At 41.6% G+C, this 18,023-nt stretch overlaps 1 long non-coding RNA gene across 1 annotated transcript in view; it reads right to left on the reverse strand.

The window, feature by feature from the left end:
• Positions 1–9,960: 9,960 nt before the first annotated feature.
• LOC117045483 overlaps positions 9,961–18,023 on the reverse strand; it is a 31,449-nt gene continuing 23,386 nt past the window's right edge. The window contains exon 2 of the long non-coding RNA XR_004426435.1: positions 9,961–10,075. This is a non-coding gene — a long non-coding RNA (uncharacterized LOC117045483). The remainder of the gene's footprint in view (positions 10,076–18,023) is intronic.

Consider the following 18,023-nt stretch of genomic DNA (forward strand, 5'->3'; position numbering starts at 1 on the left):
CATAAAATATCTTGAGTTGTTGTTATTTATTAAATTTATATACTGCCCTTCATCTAAAAATCACACAGCGGTTTACAACAACAACAGAATTAAGGGTGAGCAGGGAGGTAGTCAAGTTGCTGATGAAACCAAATTGTTCAGTAAGCTAAATCAAAAAGTGGTTGTGAAGAGCCATGAAAGGATCTTTCCAAACTACGTGAATGGGCAGTAAAATGGCAAGGGCAGGTCAATGAAAGCAAGTGTAAAAGTAATGCATTTTGAGACCTCATTGGGTCTAAACTGGCAGTGACTTCCCAGGAGCAACACCTTGGGGTCATAGCAGATACCTTAAGTAAGATTTTTTTTTTAAAAAAAAAATGCCACACTAGGGATAATTAGAAAAGGGACTGAAAATAAACCTGCCAATATTGTATTACAATTATTCAAATCTATGGTACAACCACACTTGGAAGTAGTTCTGCTCATCTCACCTCAAAAAGGATATGGTAAAGCTGTGGAAGTTTCACAAATGGGCAGGCAGATGGAGCATCTCCCAAATGAGGAAAGGTGACAATGTTTGGGTTTTTTTAAATATAGTTCAGAGAAATGGTGAGTAAACGCATGAGGGGTATAAAATTATGCCTGCTGTGAAGAAAGTGGATAGGGGGAATTCCCCCCCCCCTCACATAACACTAGAACTTGTGCAAATCCAATGTTTGGATGTTTCCTATGAGAAGAGGTTACATTTGGGCTTTTTTAATTTAAAGAAAAGGCAAAACGAGGGGCATGACTGAAGTGAACCAAGTGACTAGATTTTTCACCCTGTCTTGCAATACTAGATGCCGGGGTCATTGAATGAAACTGAATGCTGGAGGACAAAGGGCTGACAAAATAAAATACTAGCCAGGATGGCTATGCACTATCTCCAGAATCAGAGGCAGTATGGACCTTTATACTAGTTGCTGTGGAACAAAACAGAGAAACAAATGCAGCATTTTAAGAAATATCAAAGGAATAACAACCAGGTAGAATAACAACAAAGCTCCTTGTGATAATGTTAGATACATTGGCAGGTGTCATTCTCCTTAGTAAATGTTAGCAACCTGCACTGCATAAACCACAACTAGATCGCTTTTGGGAATTTAAACACACGTCTCTGCAAACTGTGAAGCCAAAGGCCTCAGCTCAAGAGACAGCCTTTGCCTAGAGTGGACTGAGCCAATAGAAACTCCTCAAAACTCTGGCTGAAAAATAGTTCTTTCATCAACTTTGCAATTGCTGGCAGAGCTCATGGGGAGTTTCCACTAGACTATGATTCATTTACTGAATGAAATCTGATCCTGGCCAGTGAGAAGAGGGAGACGTAAAGACAGACAGAAACACCACAGACTTTAAGATTCAGACAGGGCCAAGGAATAGAAAAGCAGCAGCCAAGGATATGCAGAAGTGCTTTAAATATGTAGTGTGAAGGAGGAGGAAATTGACAAGCTGGAACATGTGCAGAGGAGGGCAACCAAGATGATCAGGGGTCTGGAAACCAAGCCTTGCAATGAGCAGTTGAAGTAGCTGAGTATGATTAGCCTGGAAAAGATAAGACTGAGAGGAGATATGACAGCCACCTACAAAAAAGTAAAGGGCTGTCACATGGAAGATGGAGTAAGCTTGTTTTCTCCTGCTCTGGGGGCTAGGACCCGTACCAATAGATTCAAGTTTTAAGAAAGGAGATTCCAACTAAACATCAAGAAGAACTTTCTGACAGTAAGCACTGTTTGGGAGTGGAACAGTCTCCCTCAGAAGGTTGTGGACTCTCCCTTTTTAAAACCAGAGGTTGGGTGGCCATGTGTCATAGATGCGTTAGTTGTGATTCCTGCATTGCAAGAGGTTGGACTAGATGACCCTCGGGGTCCCTTCCAACTCTACAATTCTATGATTCTGTGATTTTATGATTCTATTTCATTCCACCTAGTATTTCCACCTGTCTCCCACAACAGGTATTCAGCATCTGTGGCCACTGAGTATTCTCAGTCTTCATTGAGCTATTTTGTGGCTTTTTACACACTTAGGGCTCCCCACCTAAAGATTTTGTAAACTATTCCTGAAAACTTTGAGGTTCCCCTGAACATGCTGATACCTCCTTCTTGTTTCACAGAAACCCTACAGATACTACAGATGGGTGGGTATGCAAGAATGGGTATTTTCTGTTCAACTGGCACCCTGCCAGGACTATTACTACTATTATAATTATTACTAAAATCTCTTAAAAGTTAATGAGGGAGACTGACCTCTCACTAGGGAGGGCGTTCCACAAATGGGAAACCACTACCAAGAAGGCCCTGTCATGGCTCCCTGCCAACCAGGCCTCTTCTGATTATCATATGGCTCAAGGTGTTTGATAGTGGGGAAGGCGCTCTTTTAGGTACCAGGGTCCGAAGCTATACTTGGATCTCAAGATGGCAATGAGGTGGAGAAAGTCCAAGGAATGGCCTTGTACACTTGGCTTGGCACATACTCTGTCACACATACCACCAGAGATGTAGAACTGCAACATGGGGAAGCAGCTTAATTATTGCCATGTGTGCTTGTGTATCTGTTTGGGGCACTGAGGTCCAAGTACTGACTCTGTAGCAATATCCTCATTTTAAAAGGAAGTAAAGATGGATGATCTACTAAAAGCCTCAGAAGGTAATTTTTTAAAAAGAATTTAGAATTTGCTGGCATAATAAAAGTTAAATAGGTTTGCAATGCTTAAATTCTTCTGAGTTTTGTGATTGTACTTTTAAGGGAAGGGATGGAACTACAGGGCGGGGAATGTTCTTCTGAGCCAAACAGGACTATGCAGGCTGCAGCCTTTCTACTTTCAGAGTGATCACTCAGTTATGTTGTTCTTACGGGGTTTGAACTGAGAAACATCTGCACTAAGACTTCCTTCACATAATTTATTTTACCTCTGAGATATCCTTCCTCCTCCTCTTCATTTTTGAGTCCTGGGGATTTGACTGTGGTGTTTGCGTAAGATTACTCCAGGTTTCTTGACAGTAAGTCCCCTTGATTTATTGTACCCCACTTTCAATAACAAAAGACTTGTGGAAAAGTCATCTACTTTAGTTGTGGGCAATGGTTTCTCTCTTTAAAACAAAAAACGGATCACACACACATTCTACTAGCTATATAGTGCTGTGTAACAGATAATGCTTTATAATTTGCTCCCTTCCATTTTTGGAAAATAAAATTACCCCTTTAGCCATGAGGTTACACTGGTTCATGTGTTTATTGTGGAGATCTGATATGAGCCTACACAGAACAGAAGAGAGGGGAAGGAGGGAGAGTGGCAGCAGAATAGCCTACTTCACGTAGTAAAATGTCAAACTGGCTCTGACTGCATGCTGTAATCCAGGGTAGACAACCTGGTACCCTCCAAATGTTCGCTGGACTACAACTCCCATCAGCTCCAACCAGCACATCCAAACTGCATTGCTATGTTTACATCTGGGGATATTTTATTGCTTTGTTGCATTGTGCTGTAGCTTTGTTCAACATTCAACACACTGGCAAGTTTCTCTGTCTAATTGTTACTATACAGTATTAGTTATTTGTAAACTGCTTAGAAACTGTCCTACGTATTAAGCAGTATATAAATATATTAAATGAATAATGAATGAATCGATGAGCCATAAAACCCCACCTAACCATTCAAATTAGAACAAAAACATAATTTACGCTAGAGGAGAGAACAGCATGAAGCTAAAAATGGGGAAATGGCAGCTGCAAACTCCCCTGCAAATATGTTTCAGTTCAGTTCCCTTGTAGCTCAGAAGGCTGTAAATTACATTGGCAGTGTAATGTTTCTTAGTGGTGCTCCAGAGGTATATAAAAGAGCCCAGAAATTATGTGAGGCCAGTTAAGGGATAAAAGACTCCTTGTAAAGATTTGTGAAATCCTGTCCTGCTCCAAAGCATCTCCCCCCACCCTGGGCACTCCCCACCTAAGTAAAACAAAACTTGGTTTTTTCAGTTTGTCCCTTTCTGTGCAGGTAGTATCTCTCACTACTATCCAAACAAATTAGGGAACAAAAACTTCATTCCTAGAAATACACCCCCAAAAAACATCAAATGGATCAAGAACAGGGGGAATACTTCAGTCCTCTCTCCCTGAAACCTGCATATCTGCATATGTTAAGTTTGGATGACTTACAATGCATGTCCACTCAGAAGCAAGGCCCACTGAATTCAACTGCGCTTACTCTCAGATTTTGAAAGTATGTACAGGACTGCTACCTACAATGCAAATTTGTACTATGCGATGAAACTTAGCAGGAACAAACAGGTGACCCTCACCAATCCCAGCTATCCAAAAAGGCTATGCTGTTTAAATAGATTCCAGGTGAAAGCATTTCAAACCAGCAGCAGTGGACAGCAGCAGTAGATTGAGGCAGCCACTGGAATCCACAGAGATCTGTCCACATATATCAGAATTAATGTGAGCCTTTTTGTTGCTCTGTAAATTTAAGTAATAAAATTTAACCACCTCCCTTTAGACTAAGATAGTTTTTAAGTAGTAACTGAGTGTCTACCCAGATATATGGCCATGCAGTGTGCTGCCTGTGTACTGTGCTAGTTTTAAAGAAACGCAAATGAAAAACCATACAGGAAAGGGCTTAAAGCAGGGGTACATAGAAATTCCACGATTTCCTGCATAACTTGTTCCTTCAAAAACTCACACTGTATCCAAATACCAGTTTCCCTAATCAAATTAAAATGCAACCTTGTATTTATTTATTTTCTTAAAACATTTTCGACTTAGCTCTTCGGTCCAAATACAAAGACATTCAGAACATCAGACCTGATTGAAAACAATAAAATTTAAGTTATTAAAAGAGCGGCAGCACAAAATCAGTACTGTATTACTAAAACTGTGGGAAAGACCCACCCTAGAAAAGGCAGGAAGATCAAAAAGGTCAGTACAAATAATAATTAAAGAAATTAGTATTTTGCCTTCTTCGGGAGAGTGTTCCATAAGCAGAGTGTTACCAATAGAAAAGGTCCAATCCTGAGTCACTATTGACTTAACTTCTGTGATTTGGAGGACTTGGAGAAGAGACTATTTTTCTTAATGAGAGAAGATTACCTTAATAGTGAGGGTGGTTTTAACACAAATAGCTCCAGGGCTTTTTTCCAGCCAGAACTCACCGGAACTCAGTTCCAGCACCTGTCAGTTGGACATCAGTGTCATTATAAGAGAATAATGAGGGGCATTCATGGTGAGTTCCAGCACCATCCAGTGCTATTTTTTTCTACAAAAATAGCACTGGATAGCTCTGTTATGATTATTTAGATATCTTACCCACCCTTACCTACCATTCAATAGACAGTCCCAGGGTAGGTTACAGCAAAAGAAAAATACCATTTAAAATAAGTTATATCAGGTGTCAAATGCAGACAAAATGAAATATTTTAATAAAAAATGTATCTCAACAGTTGCCATTGCTGCTGAGGGATAAGGAGTGGTTGCTATTTACATACTGTAATTAATTCAAATATATGTAGACTGCACAGGGCCATTAAATAATAATAATAATAATAATAATAATAATAATAATAATAATAATAATAATAATAATAATATCATAGCAGCTTGGATAGGGGGAAAGCAATCTGATCATGCATATATTTCAAAATGGGCAGGTGATCCCTCCAAATTCCTACCTTCTTAGTTTTGAGCTTTATATTTTGCCCTTTCCAAGCCTACAAAGTAATCTCTGCTAACCAATCACCCGTCTGTTTACTTTTTTCTTAGGCTCCCTCCCATTTTAAAAAAATAAAAAGGAATTGGATTTCCAAGCTTTTCTTTCACTTTTCACCCTTTTCCCGAGTCTTTGATGTTAATTGTCTGCCATGCCACAGCACTCCTTAGCTGATTAAGTCCAAGCTTCTTCCCTGGTTTTGTTGACCCATGAATGGGGGCCTCTCCAATGCTCACTGGAGTGCACTATCATTACCCTCCTTTACCCCCCTCCCCATTTGACTTGATGGATTAATCCCACTGTATAAAGAAAAGTGGTATGGGAGGGGAAACTGAAGCAGCATGAATTGAAGGGGGGGCAGAGGAAGAAGGATATCCAGCAAATGCTCGACTGCTCCTGCTTAAAATAACACCATTTATTTAGGCAGGTCAAGACATGCAAAAGCATATGAGAGGCTACTACTGAAGATCAATACTGATATCATATTTATATTTGTAAGAGGCTAGAATGGATTTTTACTAAACTCAAAAAAGTTCAACCCCACCTCCCATCCCATAAAACATAGAGATCTGGCACCCATGCTTTTTGTTTCCTCTTCCTCCTTTCCTCACTTCTTTCTACCAAACCATACTAAAATTTGTACACATAAAAGTTTTGATCTGGCTATTCTGGTCTTTGTCCAGGCTTTTTAGAGTATAGTATGGACTATATATTATGGAGAAAGCTAGAGAGTTCCAGAAAAACATCTACTTCTGCTTCATTGACTACGCAAAAGCATTTGACTGTGTCGACCACAGCAAACTATGGCAAGTTCTTAAAGAAATGGGAGTGCCTGATCACCTCATCCATCTCCTGAGAAATCTCTATGTGGGACAAGAAGCTACAGTTAGAACTGGATATGGAATAACTGATTGGTTCAAAATTGGGAAAGGAGTACGACAAGGCTGCATATTGTCTCCCTGCTTATTTAACTTATATGCAGAATTCATCATGCGAAAGGCTGGGCTGGATGAATCCCAAACCGGAATTAAGATTGCCGGAAAAAATATCAACAACCTCAGATATGCTGATGATACAACCTTGATGGCAGAAAGTGAGGAGGAATTGAAGAACCTTTTAATGAGGGTGAAAGAGGAAAGCGCAAAATATGGCCTGAAGCTCAACATCAAAAAAACTAAGATCATGGCCACTGGTCCCATCACCTCCTGGCAAATAGAAGGGGAAGAAATGGAGGCAGTGAGAGATTTCACTTTCTTGGGTTCCATGATCACTGCAGATGGTGACAGCAGTCACGAAATTAGAAGACGCCTGCTTCTTGGGAGGAAAGCAATGACAAACCTAGACAGCATCTTAAAAAGCAAAGACATCACCTTGCCGACAAAGGTCTGTATAGTTAAAGCTATGGTTTTCCCAGTAGTAATGTACGGAAGTGAGAGCTGGACCATAAAGAAGGCTGATCGCCGAAGAATTGATGCTTTTGAATTATGGTGCTGGAGGAGACTCTTGAGAGTCCCATGGACTGCAAGAAGATCAAACCTATCCATTCTCAAGGAAATCGGCCCTGAGTGCTCACTAGAAGGACAGATCCTGAAGTTGAGGCTCCAGTACTTTGGCCACCTCATGAGAAGAGAAGACTCCCTGGAAAAGACCCTGATGTTGGGAAAGATGGAGTGCACAAGGAGAAGGGGACGACAGAGGATGAGATGGTTGGACAGTATTCTCGAAGCTACTAACATGAGTTTTGGCCAAACTGCGGGAGGCAGTGAAGGATAGGCGTGCCTGGCGTGGTCTGGTCCATGGGGTCACGAAGAGTCGGACACGACTGAACGACTGAACAACAACAACATATACTAGTGGCTACAAGGAGAATGGACATTCGGTGAGATGACCAGATCTATACAGGCAGCAACTGATTCAAGCATGTCCAATAGACGCTTGACCGTGTGAGCACACAGTGTGGTAACCTGGAAGTGGCCAGAAAAAGGGTGGAATGGAAGCAGAGGCATAATGGGGTGTAGTGGGCTTATGTGCACGCCACCATTGCAAGTGATGATTCAGAACACAACTCCTGTGAAAATTGTGTGTTGCCTGTACAGTTTTCTAAGAGTACGGTAGTTGCACCATAGACTTGTGCAACAGCATTCTGATATAGGCAGTTTCATTTTCAATCCATTCCCAATGATTCCCAGTGTGGCATTTGTTTTCCACATTTGGACAAGACTTCAGTTTGGACAGGACAGTTTCTCACCTTTAATAGCATATTTAACTCTGCTTCTTAACCAGGCAGGGTACCTCTTGGCCCTAGTGGTACCTTTCTTCATCCATAGTATACCTTCAAGCTGAGCTTTTAATATTGTGGTTGTAAACAACTCCCAATGATACCCTTCATGGCCAGTATCCATTGAAGGCATTACTCTCAAGGAATTTGTCTAATCTTCTTTTAAAGGCACCAAAGTTGGTGACCCATCAATTTCAGGTGAGAGCTTTGAATGCACCATCTTCCTGTAGCTTTCACTGAATCTACTGGGGAGTTAAACCTCAGAGTGTCCTTTCAAAATCCACCACCAAATAATATGGGCAAAGGGACTGAAGAGAAACCAAAGCTCAGGAAGACTTCAACCAGATTCCAAGTCCTGAAAATGCATTTTCATTTTACAGAGTTGGCTTTATTTCTTATACACTTCCCAATGTGGTTCAAATCAAAGCTATTGCTCCACCCAGCATACTACTGTCTTCCCTTCCACACCACCACATAAAGGTAATACCACTACAATATTAGTTGGTCCCCAGTGCCCCAAATCCTTCAGCCTTATTACACAATTCCATTGGAATCCCCACTCCAGTACCATTCTCGACTACAAATGACTATCATTCCTGACCAGAACCAAACCCAAGAGTCCTAGGGAACTTCCAGACTGTCTCTGTTTTCAGGCAGGATTCAATCACATACCAGCAAATTCAGGTTGCACAATTTCAAGCTGATTTGGAACTCTTGGGTAGGGTTGGGGAAGAGATTTGATTCAGATCGCATTTAACGGTGAGCCTACCTAATTCACACTTGCTAAAACAAAATGCAATCTGTAGCACAGTAATCCTTTGAAAGCTGCACATCTCTGAATTCTGCAGTGCAGTTCTCCAACCAAGTAATGTGTACAAAAATGCATATACTAGGTAAAATGTGCATTAAAATGTATCATACAAAACACATCAGAGAAAATTGGTTGCAAAAATATATGTATTAGGAGAGATTTCCATCAAATGCTGATGTATTTTCATGTGGAGTCAGAAAAAGTCACAAAACGATATGGAAATGTGGAGAACTGAATTTAAGAGAAATAAAACTGATGGATTCACCCATCTCTGCTCTTGAGCAACAAACCTGGACTTTTAGCAATAAGGAAATGCACTGGAAAGTGTGGAATAACACTGGCTTTATGTAATGCCATATAACCTCACCACAATAAATAGCTGGCATCATCTAACCTCCCTGCAAACTTGTGAAAAGAAAGTAGGATGAATTATCAATAAATAGGTGATCAGAAGATGTACTGCTGTTAATCAGATAGAGATGCTTTGCATTTGACCACCCTCAAGTTTTAATTTCAAGAGGTGTTGCTTTTCTCATCCCTGCATGACAAGCTGCACTTGTCAAAATTTTCTCTACCACACAACCATTAAAGATTTAAGGGGCCCCATCCTCTCTGGCATTGGGTTACCCTGCTACCAACCACATCATACAAGCATGGAAAATTGGAGTGTGGGTGGTTTTGTAGTTCCGACAGTTACTCCATTAATACTTTCACTTATGTTGCTAAGACTGTGGTCATCAAACTACTTAACTCCAGTGACCTCTTTGGGACTATTTAAAATAAAGCGGTTTGAAGATTGCAGCTTAAATCACTTTCCCTACAGATCAGTGGCTAAACTAGTTTTCCACATTTAATTAGGTGTTTAACCTTTTCACGTATTTAGCCGCAAGCTCAAAAGAAAGAAAGAAAAATGGATTTGGACATGCACTTCACTTGCATGGCCTATAGTAAATTACTTTTTTTTTCTAAGTAAGCCTTCAGAACAACATTATCTGTGCCTGGTAAAGGTCTCACATCCAGCAGCACACATCAAGTGGTTTGTCAGAACCCTGTTTGCATTTTCTGTTTTGTATTTGTGACTCAAAATCAGCAGAGAGAAATGAGCAATTTCTCTGAGGAGACTTCTCTCTCTTTTCTTCCCCACATTCAATGACATTCGCTCTCTTTCTGGCCCCAGGGCATTCTGTTGCTGTTGGCACTGCGTGGCCTTCTTCTCAGTCCAATTTCTCAGTCAAATCTGCCAGATGTTCCAGGGCCAACTGGCTCTCTGAAGCAGAGAGAAAGAGAGAGAGAGAGAGACTCCTTCAGAGTAAGTTGGCAGACGTTATTGTGTTTCCAAACACTGGGAGAGAGAAAATTCTGGCTTTGCAAACTAACTTTAGCTGCCACCATAATGGATACTTTGCCAAGCAAACATAAAAATAACATTTTTTTGTCCTCTCACAGATATGGTACTCAGGGGGCAGTGAAGGAGAATGGGCAAGGTGAGGAAAACAAAGCACAAGGGACTTGAAGTGATTTGGGGTTCTTTTCAAACTGCTGCCATGTTCTCAGCAGACTCTGCTTTGAGCCATCTTGCAAATTTTCCCTTGGCACTATGCTTATTTTCATTAACCAGTTCCAACCAGTGCATTTGGAAAGCGGCATAAATTGCTTTTCTCTCAATAGAAGATTTACATTCCAGACTACCTGTTTCTGCTTGTCTGTCTCCTCTGACATTGTGCATGTGTGTGTGTGGCTCAATGCATGGATATTGCTGCAAGCTCCCCAAGCTGAAGGAAGTCCAGGACCACTTTGCACGGTCAACTTATTTGTGGATGGGTGAACAACTGCAGAATTGCAGAGTCTTTTGTAGTAAGGAATGTATCTAGTACCATATAGATTGGGAAGGCAGCAAACAAGCAAGCACACATAGGCAGTGCTTTCCCCAAAGCCGCATCAGTTCTGAACCAACGCAAGAATCTCATAGAGCTTGCTTCTCCTTCTCCAATCAGCCCCCACAAACTGAATCCCTGTCAGACTGGTTTTAACTCCATTCTAAAAAGTTGAAGTGGGACAGACTAGACATTGATCAGTTCCTTATCATTCACTATATAGTGTCAGAGTATAGGAAAGCCTTGAGAAAGGGCCCTGTTGTATAACAAAATGTTTGATTGTGACTGAAATGTGGCAACGGCACTGAAACAGGGTTCAAAAGATACAGATTAAATTATTAGCTCTGGCATTATAACTTGCCTATTTCATGCAAGTCACCTATTCTCATCAGTGCTGTATATGATCATTCCCTATTTTCCCACTTGTCATTCTACTTCAAAACATTGTAGTCGTGGAGCAAACGTCTCCATACTGATGTCTACTAAGGGTGACTAAGGAGATCGGGGTTAGAAAGTAACTGGCTATCAATGCTGAGTGAATGAGAAGTTGGCTTCCATCACTTGGCAGGATTGTAGTCAAGAGGGTGGCTCGGTTGAAGACATGCACCATATAAGTGTGTAGCTGCCGACTAGTCAGCAACACCAAGCACAGATGTGAGCCACAATGACACTGCTATGCATTGAGCGCTGCTGGCTAATTATGTGGTTGCATGGTACTGATCACAATTAGTATCTACGTAATAGATGTAACAAGGCCTTCAATCTCAGATGGGGCTGAAATAACAATGCTTTTTTTTAAAAAAAAAAGCCCAAATGATTAAATACACACTCAAAATCATATGTATAGGCTTGAAGAGATTTTAAGTAATCTGCTTTAGTCTCCAACACTAAATTTGGTTTCGCTAGACTAGGCAACAGCCTTTAATTAATACTCACTGTATTGAGACAAAAAAGACAAAAAAAGAAACTACAGTAATAGGTAAATGTATCTGGAAGGCTTTCCTTGGTTGCAAGTTTAGTTTCAGTTTCCACCTTCCCTGCTTGCTTCTGTTTGTAAGGTGTACAGTAGATCACATCTTACATGGGGATTCAGTTGCAAAGGTTCAGCATATACAGGTGAAACTCGAAAAATTAGAATATCGTGGAAAGGTTAATTTCTTTCAGTAATTCAACTTAAAAGGTGAAAGTAATATATGAGATAGACTCATGACATGCAAAGCGAGATATGTCAAGCCTTTATTTGTTATAATTGTGATGATTATGGCGTACAGCTGATGAGAACCCCAAATTAACAATTTCAACTTTGGGGTTTTCATCAGCTGTACGCCATAATCATCACAATTATAACAAACAAAGGCTTGACATATCTCACTTAGCATGTCATGAGTCTATCTCATATATTAAACTCCAGTAGCTAATGAAAACAATTGCTTACATAAATGGACTTTTCCATGATATTCTAATTTTTCGAGTTTCACCTGTACACGAAAATTGCATATACTGTAGATATACTGTAGATGTTGTGGACTGGTTGCAGAGAAATTGTGGGAGGAACCAGCTGGGGAACCACCAAGAAAAGAAGACTCAGGCTCAGAGCCCGTGGAGTGGTGGCAGGACAATGATGAAGGAGAATATTGGAAGGAGATGTTGGAAGCTGAAGCGGTAATGGGGTTTAGATAGCATGGAAGAGGCTGTGCCAGAGAACAGTCCAGAGGCAGAGGTTGAAGCTAAAGCAGGGGAGGAGGGATGCCAACAGGCGAAGAGCCAGGCTGGTGAAGAGTTATGGGTGTCTCCCCTTCCATTATCTTCAACCATGCTGGTCATGGCTGATGGAAGATGGAGTCTAATAGCATGTGGAGGGCCACAGGTTACCCATTTCAGTATCAAAAGAAGATCATCCAGATATTCTGGTGTAGATAAAGTGCCAGTTGGTGATGTCCAACTAGTGCAAAGTGTTTTAACTGTACAATGGAACTTCCCTTCTCCCTATACATCATCTAGCACCCCCTAAATTGTTCCGGATTTCCCTGCAACCCTTCAGAGCAGATTTATGGGGGGCACAGCAGGTGCATAGAGGGAGGAGAGACTGAGGAAGTTCTTTTGCACAGCTAAAACTCCTTGTGCTATTGGAACTGTTTGGTTGGATACCACCCTGGGTTCCCATGTCTCATGCTCAAGTACCATTGAGTCTATGGAAACAAGACTCTTTGCTTCCACTGGTACATGGTAGTGGTTAGCAGCTAGTGGTCATTTAGACTATCCTATCCAGCACATAGTCATTTCCAGTGGATAGGACCAGAGACTAGCAGTGCAATCCTATACATATCTAATCAGAGGCTGGACCCCTTAAGTTCATTATGACTTACTGCCAGGTAAATGTGTAGGATTGTGGCTTGAGCCTGCTGGTTAATCCAGCAATGTCAAAGAGACCATTCTGCCCCTGAGAATCAGCTAAACTCCCTTCTCATTTTATGCAGCATTCGGCCAGAATAAATGTACTGTGCTGATTTTGGAAGTGAAAAATCAGCATTCAAAACTCTTGCCTACGAAGCTCACAGGGTGGTTTTGGGCAAATCACAGTAAAAACATACTGTGGCCCAAGGCCTAATTTCAGGCGGCAGGGCAAGAGAACAGGGAGAAAACAGGCAGTGCTTCCTCCACGTTAAAAAACAAAACAGAACAAACCTCATTACAAATGGAGAGCTAACACATCAGGGAGAGTGGTTCTAGTGTAGAATATTGCATGTTGTGCTAGCTTTCTGACTGCATGGAGATTTTAATTCACAAGTGCATTAAAAAAAATTACCCTCCACACTGCTGTCTGAAAGGGTACAGTCCATTTATCATCTCCACACGCTTACTACCTCATCCCACTGCATGTGTAGACAAGGCAGACTAGAGACAAAACCACACCCAACGGAAAGGGAGCTGTGAATGTACTGCAGTGCACACAACAGTTGCCCTGTGTCATATTTTAGAGTTGATTTGCAGCACACTTGCCAAAAGAGGCTGGGCACCACCAATTTATTATTATGTGCATGTTTAGACTGTGCTGTTCTTGCAAACTAGGTAGCTGTGGGCAAGATTCCACACAGGTATATAGGCCTATGATATGATAAGCTTTTCTTAGCAGCTTTCAGCTTCTTTCCGCTTCTTCAAAGTGTCTGTCAGTTTGCCCCTTCCTACCTCTTTAAAAGTAACAGCAAATGGAATTATTCCCTTCCCCCAAGCACAAACATGCAATGCCAAAAATTTCCTCACCACCAACAACTAGATGCTTTTTGTTTCTGTTTGCTTTACTTCTCAGTATTATTTAAAATTGTATTGCTCTGGTTTAATCAAATTAAACTTGGAACACCTTCCAGAAGATAATGCACAGCTTGTTTAACAATCTGGTTAAAGGGGCCTTCTTGCCAACAGAATATTTCTTCAAGAGCAGGTGGTTTAAATGACAAAATGGCATAACATAACGTGATCTGTTAACAACCACTGCTTTTCCTTTTTGCGAGGGAGACTTAGAACAACATGAGCTTTGCAAGATCCATGTTTGGTGCTGAAAGCTTCTGCTCTTAATTTATTTAAAAGGAACGAAACCTTTGAAAATCTCAGAGAAAACAATTCCACTCTCCTTTCAACAGTACTCTCTCTCTCTCTCTCTCTCTCTGTGTGTGTGTGTGTGTGTGTGTGTGTGTGTTGAGGCTGAGGGGGTGTGTGTAAGAGAAACTGTGGAAAGGGCCAAATTAAAAAGGAAAGTGTTCTCTCCGCCCCATTTTCTCAAGGTTTCTTATCATTTGCTTCCTTCCGGGAAGCACACCACAAAGCTGTCCCCGCTCCAGAGTTGTAAAATAACAGGTTTTCTGTTATTGCCAAACTGCAGTGGTCTGGAGTCCTGTGAAGCGCACAGGGAAGCCTAATTAGGCCCATCCTTAATGAGCAGTCCCGAGTCCAGTAGACTTTTTTAAAAAAGAAAGTGTGGGTGGGGGAGAAAACCTGGCTCAGTGGGTGTAAAACAGATATTGGAACACACGTCCCTCTCAACCCCTTTCCATCCTACTCATAAACCTACCACAGCTTTGGAGCCATGTCAGGAGGGCTGCCAGAGCAACGATTCAAAACAAAAGACCATTGAAGAACTGCAGAGTTTATTTTACGGAGCTGTTGTGTAGTGCTGAAATGAAGGTCTTTATGGAATAGCTGGTCACCTCTAGAGCCAAGCACTTCTTTTTATTCCATTGTTCTTGCTGCTGCTGCTGCTGCTGCTGCTGCTATTTAATATTTGAATGTGCACTATGGGAAAATGCACGTTGGGGTTTCCGTTGATGTTATTGTGCGAGAATGTTTATTTGCATGTGTTTGTGATGAACTTGCCTCCCTATAATTGCTCTTTTAGCACTTGTGCGTGCCTGTGTAGGCATGTGTTTTTGTCTTTGACAAGAAATTCTGTCAAAACTTCATGTTTCCCTTCTATGCCCAGCCCAGTTCAGTCCAATTCAATCTTCCCCTCCCCCAGCTCAATACAAAGCAAGTTTGGATTGTAAACTCAGTTAGTAACCCAGAGCATGACCAGTTCGGTTGCACTGGGCATGGAGCCTTGGTGCCGCAACTATGATGTAGAATGGCAGGTGAAAGGCGGTGGAGGGAAACGAAGGAGAGAGTTGGCAACTTAAACAACAGACTTCTTTTTAAGTTTCTAAACACAGGAAATGCTAACTACATTGCATGCTGCCTTGGTTCTAAGGCCTGCACTGAGAGACACCATCCAGATCTTGAAGAAGGAAGAGGAACTAACGTTTTTGCAGGTTCATTTAAAGCTATACACTAGCTGTTACCGATCTGGTGCCCTTCTGATATTTGGATGACAACAACTCCTATCATCTCCAGACAGTGTGGTGATGCATATACAAATGGTGGCCATTTTGGGTGGGTCCAATTGATGTGTGATCGCCCACACGCACGTCCTTTTGGACCCAGAAGACGGCGGAATGGGGGAGGAATGGGCCACACTCACTGCTGATGTGCGCAGTGGCCAAGAACATGCCGGTGTGAAATGGTCTCCGCCTGTACATACATCAAGAACACATGGCAGGATCCTGGCCATACATCATGGCAGCAGGCCCTGCTCCCAACTTGAACATGTCCATTAGGAGAATAGAAGATCTCTCTCCCCACACTCTCTCATGTGAAATTGGGAGGTGGGGGATGCAAACAAGTGCAGTGCAGAGGTTGGTCCAACAACATCTGGAAGGTTACCAATTCCACACACCTGCCTTAATGTCAGAATTCCAAATAATAGCTCTCAATGGCAGTGAGCTTTAAACAGCAGGACCGGGGAATCTTTGGTCCTTCATATATTGTTGGACTTCAATTCCCATCAGCCCTAGCCAGCACAGGTTATAGTTAGGAATTATGGGAGTTGTAGTCCAGTAACAACTGGTGAGCCAAAGCATCTCCTGCCCTGCTCTACAGGAGATTAAATTTTTTGAGCATAAATAAGGTCAGTGTAATGATGCATATTGAGTACCAAAGAGAATAGCATATGAAAAAAAATCATTTCCCTCCTTAAATGGTGGCCTAAATCTTTTGATACTAATACATTGTCAGAAGCCCTTATTGAGCTAAGTTGGCCTCAACTTGGCTTGGATAAAAATGAAGTGAATATTAAGTAAATGATTGGTTCAAAATTGGGAAAGGAGTACAACAAGGCTGTACAGTGGTGCCCCGCTAGACGAATGCCTCGCTAGACGAAAAACTCGCTAGACGAAGGCATTCGTCTAGCGGAAGGCTGCTTCACAAGACGAAAAATTTTCGTCTTTTTTTGTTTTGTTTAGCGAAAGCGCGGCTGTCATTGCCGCTTCGTTAGACGAAAAAGCCGCTAGACGAAAATTTTCGCAGGACGAATTATTTTCGTCTAGCGGGGCACCACTGTATATTGTCTCCCTGCTTATTTAACTTATATGCAGAATTCATCATGCGAAAGGCTGGACTGGATGAATCCCAAGCCGGAATTAAGATTGCCGGAAGAAATATCAACAACCTCAGATATGCTGATGACACAACCTTGATGGCAGAAAGTGAGGAGGAATTAAAGAACCTTTTAATGAGGGTGAAAGAGGAGAGCGCAAAATATGGTCTGAAGCTCAACATCAAAAAAACTAAGATCATGGCCACTGGTCCCATCACCTCCTGGCAAATAGAAGGGGAAGAAATGGAGGCAGTGAGCGATTTTGCTTTCTTGGGCTCCATGATCACTGCAGATGGTGACAGCAGTCACGAAATTAAAAAACGCTTGCTTCTTGGGAGGAAAGCAATGACAAACCTAGACAGCATCTTAAAAAGCAAAGACATCACCTTGCCGCCAATGGTCCGTATAGTTAAAGCTATGCTTTCCCCAGTAGTAATGTATGGAAGTGAGAGCTGGACCATAAAGAAGACTGATCGCCGAAAAATTGATGCTTTTGAATTATGGTGCTGGAGGAGACTCTTGAGAGTCCCATGGACTGCAAAAAGATCAAACTTATCCATCCTTAAAGAAATCAGCCCTGAGTGCTCACTGGAAGGACAGATCCTGAAGCTGAGGCTCCAGTACTTTGGCCACCTCATGAGAAGACTCCCTAGAAAAGACCCTGATGTTGGGAAAGATGGAGGGCACAAGGAGAAGGGGACGGCGGAGGATGAGATGGTTGGACAGTGTTCTCGAAGCGACTAGCCTTCTTGGCCAAACTGCGGGAGGCAGTGAAAGATAGGCATGCCTGGCGTGCTCTGGTCCATGGGGTCACAAAGAATTGGACACGACTGAACGACTGAACAACAACATTATGTAAATATAATTAATAATAAAATAAAATAAATTACAGGCTGGTCAACAAAATATCAATAGAAACTAATTCACACACAACATATAAATATGACCAATAAATAATGTTTTTTTTCTACCTCTTTCTTCTTCTGCCTAGAGTGAATACTCCCTCTTTTTCTGATTAGTGTTAACCATGGTTTAGAAGTAGACATGCAGTGATGCCATGTTTAATGCATAGCGGTCTCATAACTGTAGTTTGAAAACCTCTTTTTTGCATAAATCCTTCAAAACTTTGTATGGTAAAAGTACTTATGAAACTACCCTGAGACCTCCCTGTTCATAGATCTAAGTAGTAGATAGATTTTAATTTTTTTTATCTTGTATCTGTCTAGTATCTATTAAGATGGGTTTCTGTCCACTTCTTTTTTTAATCATGCATCCATACTAATGCTAGATGTCAATGACTTATGGCTGCTGCTGACCTTGGCTTGACTTTGAAACAGTAACGCAGATGTGAAAGTGCCAAATGAAAGTGGCTCTTTAAT

Source organism: Lacerta agilis, chromosome 4 (genome assembly GCF_009819535.1).
Source record: "Lacerta agilis isolate rLacAgi1 chromosome 4, rLacAgi1.pri, whole genome shotgun sequence".
Lineage (NCBI taxonomy): Eukaryota > Metazoa > Chordata > Lepidosauria > Squamata > Lacertidae > Lacerta > Lacerta agilis.